Source organism: Schistocerca nitens, chromosome 2 (assembly GCF_023898315.1).
Source record: "Schistocerca nitens isolate TAMUIC-IGC-003100 chromosome 2, iqSchNite1.1, whole genome shotgun sequence".
In the NCBI taxonomy this organism is placed as follows: Eukaryota; Metazoa; Arthropoda; class Insecta; order Orthoptera; family Acrididae; genus Schistocerca; species Schistocerca nitens.
This window is the reverse complement of record NC_064615.1, coordinates 929,485,347-929,495,863: the sequence shown is the minus strand read 5'-3', so window position 1 is coordinate 929,495,863 and position 10,517 is coordinate 929,485,347. Positions and strand designations below refer to the sequence as shown.

The window sequence follows — 10,517 nt, the reverse complement described above, 5'->3', positions numbered from 1 at the left end:
TGCTTCTGCAATGTTGGAACTCGCGAACACTCTCATTCGAAATGATCGACGGATCACAATCAAATACTAGCGCTGACACCCTCGTCCACAGGTTGAGGTCGTAAAGGGTGTTTGCCCGCTGGATTTCTTGCCACCTAACAACAGACCATAAAGAGCGAAGAAGGACCATCTATGGGGAATCGCTTGCGCATTACAAGGCTGATCGTGGTGCTTTTTTGTCGAACACCGTCACAGGCTATGAAATGTGGGTTCATCACTTCGAACTGGAAACAAAACGACAATCAATGGAGTGGTGCTCCACCAACTCTCCTCCTAAGGAAAAGTGCAAAACTGCAACCTCAGTCGGTAAAGCCATGGCGACGATCTTCTGGGACTCTGAAGGGCTTCTTCTCTCTGATGTCCTCCCTCATGGTGCAACGATCAACTCTGAAGTGCATTGTGCTACCCTCAGGAAATTGAAGACGCGACTTCTTTAAGATCGTCTCCACAAAAATGCAAACGAACTTTCCCTCGCAATGACAGAGCGAGGGCTCACAGAAGTCCGCTCAGCAGAGAGGAGCTCACAAAACTTCTTTGGACTTTTTTTATTCATTCACCCTACAGCGTGGGCCTCGCAGCTTCCGACTTCCATCTGTGTGTCCCAATGAAGGGTGCACTCTTACTGGAAGCAGTACGTGGATGATGGGGAGGTTAGTGACGCAGCAAGACGTTGGCTCCGACATCGACAAATAAGAGTGGCACCGTGCGTACCTACAAGCCCTCTCAGTAAGGTGGCGTGAGGCCATCACAATGAACCGACGTTATGTTGAAAAATAGGATTTTGTAGCCAAACGTGTGGGGAATGGTATGGCGTATTGGAATCCTGAAGAAAACCAACATGATTTCAGCAAGGATATGTGTTGCATTACTGAACGCCCCTCGTAAAGTTGTTGTCCACATAATTGCGTTCTGTCGCATTACTTCTCATGTATGTTTCATAATAAGCTACAGTATTATAAAAATGTTTAGTTAATTATCGCAACCTCTCCCTTTAAATGATAAATATTACGTCAATACCTCAGCTTCAGATTCACTTCTGTTGTTGTTGTTGTGGTCTTCAGTCCTGAGACTGGTTTGATGCAGCTCTCAACGCTACTCTATCCTGTGCAAGCTTCTTCATCTCCCAGTACCTACTGCAACCTACATCCTTCTGAATCTGCTTAGTGTATTCATCTCTTGGTTTCCCTCTGCGATTTTTACCCTCCACGCTGCCCTCCAATGCTAAATTGATGATACCTTGATGCCTCAAAACATGTCCTACCAACCGGTCCTTTCTTCTTGTCAAGTTATGCCACAAACTCCTCTTCTCCGAATTTCTATTCAATACCTCCTCACTAGTTATGTCATCTATCCAGCTAATCTTCAGCATTCTTCTGTAGCACCACATTTCGAAAGCTTCTATTCTCTTCTTGTCCAAACTATTTATCGTCCACGTTTCACTTCCATAATGGCTACACTCCTTTCAAATACGTTCAGAAACGAATTCCTGACACTTAAATCTATACTCGATGTTAACAAATTTTTCTTCTTCAGAAACGTTTTCCTTGCCATTACCAGTCTACATTTTATATCCTCTCTACTTCGACCATCATCAGTTATTTTGATCCCCAAATAGTAAAACTCCTTTACTACTTTAAGCGTCTCATTTCCTAATCTAATTCCCTCAGCATCACCCGACTTAATTAGACTACAGTCCATCATCCTAATTTGGTTTTGTTGATGTTCAGCTTATATCCTCCTTTCAAGACACTGTCCATTCCGTTCAACCGCTCTTCCAAGTCCTTTGCTGTCTCTGACAGAATTACAATGTCATCGTCGAACCTCAAAGTTTTTATTTCTTCACCATGGATGTTAATACCTACTCCGACTGTTTCTTTTGTATCCTTTTACTGCTTGCTCAATATCCAGATTGAATAACATCGGGATACGCTACAACCCTGTCTCACCACCTTCCCAACCACTGCTTCCCTTTCGTGCCCCTCGACTCTTATAACTGCCATCTGGTTTCTGTACAAGTCGTAAATAGCCTTTCGATCCCTGTATTTTACCCCTGCCACCTTTAGAATTTGAAAGAGAGTATTCCAGTCAACATTGTCAAAAATTTTCTCTACGTCTACAAATACTAGAAACGTAGGTTTGCCTTCCCTTAATCTTTCTTCTAAGTTAAGTCGTAAGGTCAGTATTGTCTCACGTGTTCCAACATTTCTACGGAATCCAAACTGATCTTCCTCGATGTCGGCTTCTACCAGTTATACCATTCGTTTGTAAAAAATTCGTGTTAGTATTTAGCAGCCGTGGCTTAATAAACTGATAGTTCGGTAATTTTCACATCTGTCAGCACCTGCTTTCTTTAGGATTGGAATTATTGTATTCTTCTTGAACTCTGAGGGTATTTCGTCTGTCTCGTACATCTTGCTCACCAGATGGTAGAGTTTTGTCAGGGCTGGCTCTCCCAAGGCCGTCGGTATTTCTAATGGAATGTTGTGTACTCCCGGGGCCTTGTTTCGACTCAGGTCTTTCAGTGCTCTGTCAGACTCTTCACGCAGTATCGTATCTCCCATTTCATCTTCATCTACATCCTCTTCCTTTTCCATAATATTGTCCTCAAGTACATCGCCCTTGTATAGACCCTCTATATACTCCTTCCACCTTTCTGCTTTCCCTTCTTTGCTTAGAACTGGGTTTCCATCTGAGCTCTTGATATTCATGCAAGCGGCTCTCTTTTCTCCAAAGGTCTCTTTAATTTTCCTGTAGGCAGTATCTATCTTACCCCTAGTGAGATAAGCCTCTACATCCTTACATTTGTCCTCTAGTAATCCCTACTTAGCGATTTTGCACTTCTTGTTGGTCTCATTTTTGAGACGTTTGTATTCCTTTTTGCCTGCTTCATTTACTGCATTTTTATATTTTCTTCTTTCATCAATTAAATTCAATATTTCTTCTGCTACCCAAGGATTTCTACTAGCCCTCGTCTTTTTACCTACTTGATCCTCTGCTGCCTTCACTACTTCATCCCTCAGAGCTACCCATTCTTCTTCTACTGTATTTCTTTCCCCCATTCCTGTCAATTGTTCCCTTATTCTCTCCCTGAAGCTCTCTACAACCTCTGGTTCTTTCAGTTTATCCAGGTCCCATCTCCTTAACTTCCCACCTTTTTGCAGTTTCTTCGGTTTTAATCTACAGTTCATAACCAATAAATTGTGGTCGGAGTCCACATCTGCCCCTGGAAATGTCTTACAGTTTAAAACCTGGTTTCTAAATCTCTGTCTTACCATTATACAATCTATCTGATACCTTCTAGTACCTCCAGGATTCTTCCATGTATACAACCTTCTTTTATGATTTTTGAACCAAGTGTTAGGTATGATTAAGTTATGCTCTGTGCAAAATTCTACCAGACGTCTTCCTCTTTCATTTCTTACCCCCAATCCATATTCACCTACTATGTTTCCTTCTTTCCCTTTTTCAACTCTCGGATTCCAGTCACCCATGACTATTAAATTTTCGTCTCCCTTCACTACCTCAATAATTTCTTTTATCTCATCATACAGTTAATCAGTTTCTTCACGCGTGGGCTTCGTGTCTATCTTGGCCACAATAATGCGTTCACTATGCTGTTTGTAGTAGCTTACCCGCACTCCTATTTTTTTTATTCTTTATTAAACCTACTCCTGCATTACCCCTGTTGATTTTGTATTTATAACCGTGTATTCACCTGTTCAAAAGTATTATTCCTCCTGCCACCGAACTTCACTAATTCCGATTAATCTAACTTTAACTTCAACCTATCATTTCTAGGGACATTAAATTGATACTCCTGCATTACCCCTGTTGATTTTGAATTTATAACCGTGTATTCACCTGATCAAAAGTCTTATTCCTCCTGCCACCGAACTTCACAAATTCCGATTAATCTAACTTTAACTTCAACCTATCATTTCTAGGGACATTAAATTGAAGTCTTCGTAATTTCGTTGCGTACATTTTATTCAGCTCTGGATCTCAAGGATATACCCAATTCTTGATTAATTCTTGCTACATTCTCACACAAACGGAGTTTTGCAGGCTCAAAAAACTTGTGGACTTTCCTCCTCGCCGAATTTGACTAATTATAAAAATCAGAGGCTGTGTTACACGGCTTAAACGTGACGTCTCCTGATGGTGACCAATTTTTTGACCACTGTGTTAACTGCACGCAGTGAGACACGTGATTCCAGTTCACCTGCTTGAGAGAATGAATTTTCCACTGCTTACCTGAACCAGAAAGCCGTAGACGCTATCGACAGAGAGTTATTAAACCCCTACAGGAAATGAAAAGAAACTTTCGTTCCGAGACAGAGTGCCTGTTTTACGGCGTGAGTACGGTTCTACGCAAAGAAGTTGTACGGTGGCGAGGACAAAGGAGCCATTCTATGGCCGCTTGGCGCTACCATGTTATCCCCGGCAGATATAACGAAGGCCGTCAATTTAGGGAAGAAGTGATAATGCGCTGCAACAACGTTTTAGTGCGTAACTTAACAACCGGCAAGGCGACCCGGGTATTGAGAACCGCGAACGGACAAGGTAATACGGCTGTATCGGAGCAAGTCTGCCCGCGATAAGGCTCATAACGACAGGGGAGGTGGCGGTGGAGGCGCCGCGACGCCCGCCTAGCGAGTAGCGCTCCGCCTGACCAGTTACTCCTCACCGCTCACCCAGTTCAAACCTGAGGCTGCCGAGGTCCACGCAGGTACGTCCCGCTCGCGTCTCTGCTGTTACGTTTTACTCTCTGTGTATATGTGTGTGAGTGTGTGCGTCAGTCCTTTATTTTAATGGCTTTAGATAACGGCTCCCGATCAGAATTTTGCGTTCCACTTCGTCAAAACATATAACGGAAGAAACGGAAGTTTAAAACCTGGTTTCTAAATCTCTGTCTTACCATTATACAATCTATCTGATACCTTCTAGTACCTCCAGGATTCTTCCATGTATACAACCTTCTTTTATGATTTTTGAACCAAGTGTTAGGTATGATTAAGTTATGCTCTGTGCAAAATTCTACCAGACGTCTTCCTCTTTCATTTCTTACCCCCAATCCATATTCACCTACTATTTTTCCTTCTTTCCCTTTTTCAACTCTCGGATTCCAGTCACCCATGACTATTAAATTTTCGTCTCCCTTCACTACCTCAATAATTTCTTTTATCTCATCATACAGTTAATCAATTTCTTCACGCGATAGAGTTTTACGCCCCATCGGCAACCTGGTCAGTAGAGAAGTAGCACAAGCTCGGATTCGGGAAGGATGATGTAGGAAATTGCTTTGAACAATTCAAGGAAATCACGGAAAACTGAGATCTGGATGGCCGGACGGAGAACTGAACCGTGGTCCTAAGGAATGTGTACTGTATGTGCTAACCACTGCGCCAAATATAGGCTCCCGTCTGATTGATCACTAGGGTGGCTCACATTCGTAGATCGCATTTGTTGCTAACAATGATCGTGTGCCGATAACAATTACGTTCAGGTGCGCCGGCTATTGAAAATTAATGTTGTTGTTGTTGTTGTGGTCTTCAGTCCTGAGACTGGTTTGATGCAGTTCTCCGTGCTACTCTATCCTGTGCAAGCTTCTTCATCTCCCAGTACCTACTGCAGCCAACATCCTTTTGAATCTGCTTAGTGTATTCATCTCTTGGTCTCCCTCTTCGATTTTTACCCTCCACGCTGCCCTCCAATACTAAATTGGCGACCCCTTGATGCCTCAGAACATGTCCTACCAACCGATCCCTTCTTCTAGTCAAGTTGTGCCACAAGCTCCTCTTTTCCCCAATTCTATTCAATACCTCCTCACTAGTTATGTGATCTGCCAATCTAATCTTCAGGATTCTTCTGTAGCACCACATTTCGAAAGCTTCTATTCTCTTCTTGTATAAACTATTTATCGTCCACGTTTCACTTCCATACATGGCTGCACTCCATACAAATACTTTCAGAAACGACTTCCTGACATTTAAATCTATACTCGATGTTAACAAATTTTTCTTCTTCAGAAACGCTTTCCTTGCCATTGACAGTCTACATTTTATATCCTCTCTACTTCGACCATTATCAGTGTTTTTGCTCCCCAAATAGCAAAACTCCTTTACTTCTTTAAGTGTCTCATTTCCTAATCTAATGCCCTCAGCATCACCCGACTTAATTCGACTACATTCTATTATCCTCGTTTTACTTTTGTCGATGTTCTTCTTATATCCTCCTTTCAAGACACTGTCCATTCCGTTCAACTGCTCTTCCAAGTCCTTTGCTGTCTCTGACAGAATAACAATGTCATCGGCGAACATCAAAGTTTTTATTTCTTCTCCATGGATTTTAATACCTACTCCAAACTTTTCTTCCTTTACTGCTTGCTCAATATACGGATTGAATAACATCGGGGATAGGCTACAACCCTGTCTCACCACCTTCCCAACCATTGCTTCCCTTTCCTACCCCTCGACTGTTATAACTGGCATCTGCTTTCTGTACAAATTATAAATAGCCTTTCGCTCCCTGTATTTTACCCCTGCCACCTTCAGAATTTGAAAGAGGGTATTCCAGTCAACATTGTTGAAAGCTTTCTCTAAGTCTACAAATGCTAGAAACGTAGGTTTGCCTTTTCTTAATCTTTCTTCTAAGATTAAAATTAAATTGATGTGGGTGCTCTAAACTGCAGTTCACAAATGTGTAAGTGAGTGCTGGGTTCTGGGTCAAGCGGAAAAAAGTCTGGTTTAGAGACGATCAACAAAATGTGTATAGCAGCTATACATAAGCAGTGTAAAAGTCGTGGGTCGCGACACGAACACGATAACTGTACAGGCTTCATTAAATGAATTCGCAATTGCGAATGACAACCATCAGCTCTAGAATGAAATGATGACAATAAAAAACGTGTGCCTGACTGGGATTCGAACCCGGATTTCTCGTTTATCGCGAGCTGTCGCTTTTCCGTAAGGCTATCCGAAAACGGCTTATGGCCAGACCCAAACATCTACATGTTGTGAGCCATGCGTCTACGACCTGTACTCGTATACACATCAGACGTTGTACTTGAAAGTCGTTTACCCGGTATCGGCAGATAAATATGATATTGCAGTGCCTATGTTATTCTGAATACGATGCCAAGTTCCTTTAGACATGCATACATGTCCAATGGAACTTTGCATCGTAATCAGAATAACACAGGCAGTGCAATATCGTATATACAGGTTTCATATAATATCAGTGTTTTTATTCTACGTTATTAGGTTTAAGAGCAAAATTATACAAAATTTTAAGAAAATGAATCGTTCTATATTCAATGGTCTTAACGTAAATAACGATACAAGTGCAATCATATCCATTTTTACTCGGTTCACAAGATTATTATTTTCCTCTTTTACAAATGGAATCATTTTACCAAAAGCCCTTTTTGTTTTCTTCAGACATCCCAAGTTCACGGTGTTGTGTTTCCAGCTGCACCTATTGAACATCAGAAGGCTTCACGTTCCTCTTCAAGATTGTAATGTCCTTGAACTCTTTACCTCCATTGAGAGTTGACCGAATTTTCAGGATCTCTAGCCGTTCGGCAGTCAGTCTGGTCCGCTGTGCTTTTGAAATAATTGTATTGGTTAAATTCATGTGTTGTGCGCGTAGATTCAGCGTTTCGAAACCTCATACATGGTTAACCTCTTTCGATTCTCAATGTGAGCAAAATCACGATAGCAAGACATAAAAGAGTGTCCTTTCACCAAAAATATATATTCCGTTTCCGTAAAATAACCCTTTTCTCTTAGGTAAGTAAATGAATCTGTGCAAACAGTTAACTATAACCCTATAGCATTAAAATACTTTAGAATTACCTGCGCTGATTCCAAGTTTTGTAAAAAACATTAAAATCACGGTCAAGGTCTCCTGGTGCTTGGGAGACACATTAACTGAAACCACAATATCGTCATTTTGGGTGTATTCCTTTCCTTCGCTGCCTACATTCTTCCTTTCACTTCGAGCACTACCTTCGCCTCTCTTCCTCCATTTGGCGCACTTTTCCTTTCCATTTCGGAATATCATGAGTTATTTACATATAATAATTACTTAATAAAAGCCCTGTTGCTACATACAAAGCATAGAGCTACTTCAGTTGCCATCAATTCACACATGTGCACGCCTAGACACTAAGAGAGAGCTGACGCATGGCTCATTAACTGAACATCGATGTTGGTCTTAGACACGAGTACAGTATTTAGACAGCTACAAACACTGTTTCCCGCTGTTTTGGCGCTTGTGTCGCAACAAATGTTATTGGCATTGACATTTACATAGGAAATTCACCAGTAACTCGCATATTACTTTTTTGGCGCTTGCCACAAATGTTGAAAACCAATCCCTTCTTAAAAACCTGTCTTTGTATTTTTGAATGAGCACCGCTTGATAAAGGAAAACAAACTATTGTTCACTACGTTCTTTTTTCCACAGTAGCTATTTAACACAAAAAATAATCCACAATCTACATATAATTGTTTTATTTTTTCAAATCTTTGTGTAATTTCTAATTCTAATGCACAAACAATGTGTTCCTACGAATGATGGATCGTTCGACGATAATTTTCGCCACAGTGTCAAGGATTTGTTTTCCGCTTCTGGTTTATGGGCATGCATGATGGCGTTGTAGTTCAGTTTCTCTTGCTTCGTGGTGTTGAGCAAGTACGTTTTCAATCTTCTAAGGGGGAAGAAAGAAAGTTTTGCTGTAAGTTTTGAAACTCGTAAAGGATTAGAGCGATCTTTATCAATTCACCCACGTGCATGTTTAAGGAAAAGGACCTCACTAAGTCTTCCGTATTTTCAAAGAAACAATTTTTAAATTTACACCCATTTAACATCATATTTCTATGCAAAGTAAATTTTTCTGGGTTAAAGTCGGCTTTATAAAATTCTGTTACGTATACGCCATCTTTAGTTTTGGAAAGAAGATATGTTTATGTTTCTTTGAAGTGAGTCAAAGTAGCTTTAGAAAATCGATCCTTGAAACACTGAATCACAATGTCTGAAACCTCAACATAAATTCTAAGGTTATAACCACGGAAGCAAGAGAAATCTTTCGAACCTTTGGAAGTTCCGGATCATAACATCAAATCTTTTGGCCAATTCCAAGCGAAAGCTCCATACCTAATGGAAACTTCATCAGTTCGTGATGACTTCACAACAATTCGGACTCTACTAATATTCCATGGCCTTTTGGAGCTGTCGAGATGAATTTTGCAGAAAAGCGTTCAGATTTCCAACTGGCTCTAAAATTTTAATAAGATTTGTACTGACAAAGATAAATGCAAAGGAACACAGAAAGTTTCAGAAACCTTTAGCCTTAATACCTGTATCGGATTTTCCGAGCCCTAGCTCCTCGGAGAGCAAATCGAAGCTCGTAATTCTGGAAAATAGTTTCCAGCGGACTTATTCATCAGCACCGCCTGATATGGCGAAAAGGTCGAAGAACTATACGATGAACAAAGCTAGCACCATGGTCAGCTTGTAGAGACTTAAATATTGCCAGTCGCTTGGCTGGGCGAGTACAAAATTGGTCATTTCTTTCATATTTGAGATTCTCGCCATGGTCTCATTCGAAATTGTGTCTTGAATCACATGGGTCAAAGAATAAGCCAGACAGTGAACATGCAGAACTGGCAGCTCACTTTCCCTGATTTCTGCTTACAACCCAGAAAAAGTTCCGGTCATATTTGCCTCTCGGTCAGTAGCAATACCTCTGCATGACATGATATCTAGTGAAAAGCGAGTGAGAACATCCATTAAAATTGTCAAAAATACTTCAGCTACAGTAGATTCAGTATTACAGAAACAAAAAAAAATCATTAATCTGAAAATCATCACCACTGAGACGTCTCAAGGAAATCGAAACATGCCCGTGTTGACAGACGCCGCTAGTTCATTTAAATGATACCGTGTTAAGCAAAATGTAAACTAAAACATACTACTCCACAAAGGATGGTACTGTGTGAATAAATATCTATCGACGCAAAGCAGGCCGTTTAAATTTGTCTGCCGTTTTCCGCGAGACAGATAGCGCTGATCACTATTAATTGTTTCTGGAGGACTGAGAAGCCTGACTGCATGAGCCAACGCGACGTCAAAATTGGCATAATTAACAGATTTGAATGTTTCCTCAGTTTTTCTTTTTTTCATTTATGGTATTTTCCTTCCTCACTTTGTGTGTGTGAAAAATAAATTCGGAGTACGATCACAGTTACGAGACTTCCTGCTCATTGTTGTGTGCCGGATGGATTAACCGAAACTGACGCCCCTTTTATTTCGTGAATCGTTGGAAATATCGAAACGAAGTTTTTGACTGGTGGTTGTAGGCAGAGGGCAGGTTAGTTTCGTTGTATAGGCAGTATTCTCACCTCTTGTATCAACCGAGATACTGAAGCAAGAATGTTAGTTTAAGAGGAACAACGAAGTGTTTTAGCGGTATT

At 40.9% G+C, this 10,517-nt stretch overlaps 1 protein-coding gene across 1 annotated transcript in view; it reads left to right on the top strand.

Annotated features, from left to right (window-relative positions):
* The first annotated feature begins 4,635 nt into the window (after positions 1-4,635).
* LOC126234715 (solute carrier family 22 member 7-like) overlaps positions 4,636-10,517 on the top strand; it is a 214,088-nt gene continuing 208,206 nt past the window's right edge. Inside the window, exon 1 of the mRNA XM_049943463.1 lies at positions 4,636-4,768. The gene's annotated coding sequence lies outside the window, so the exon portion shown is untranslated. The remainder of the gene's footprint in view (positions 4,769-10,517) is intronic.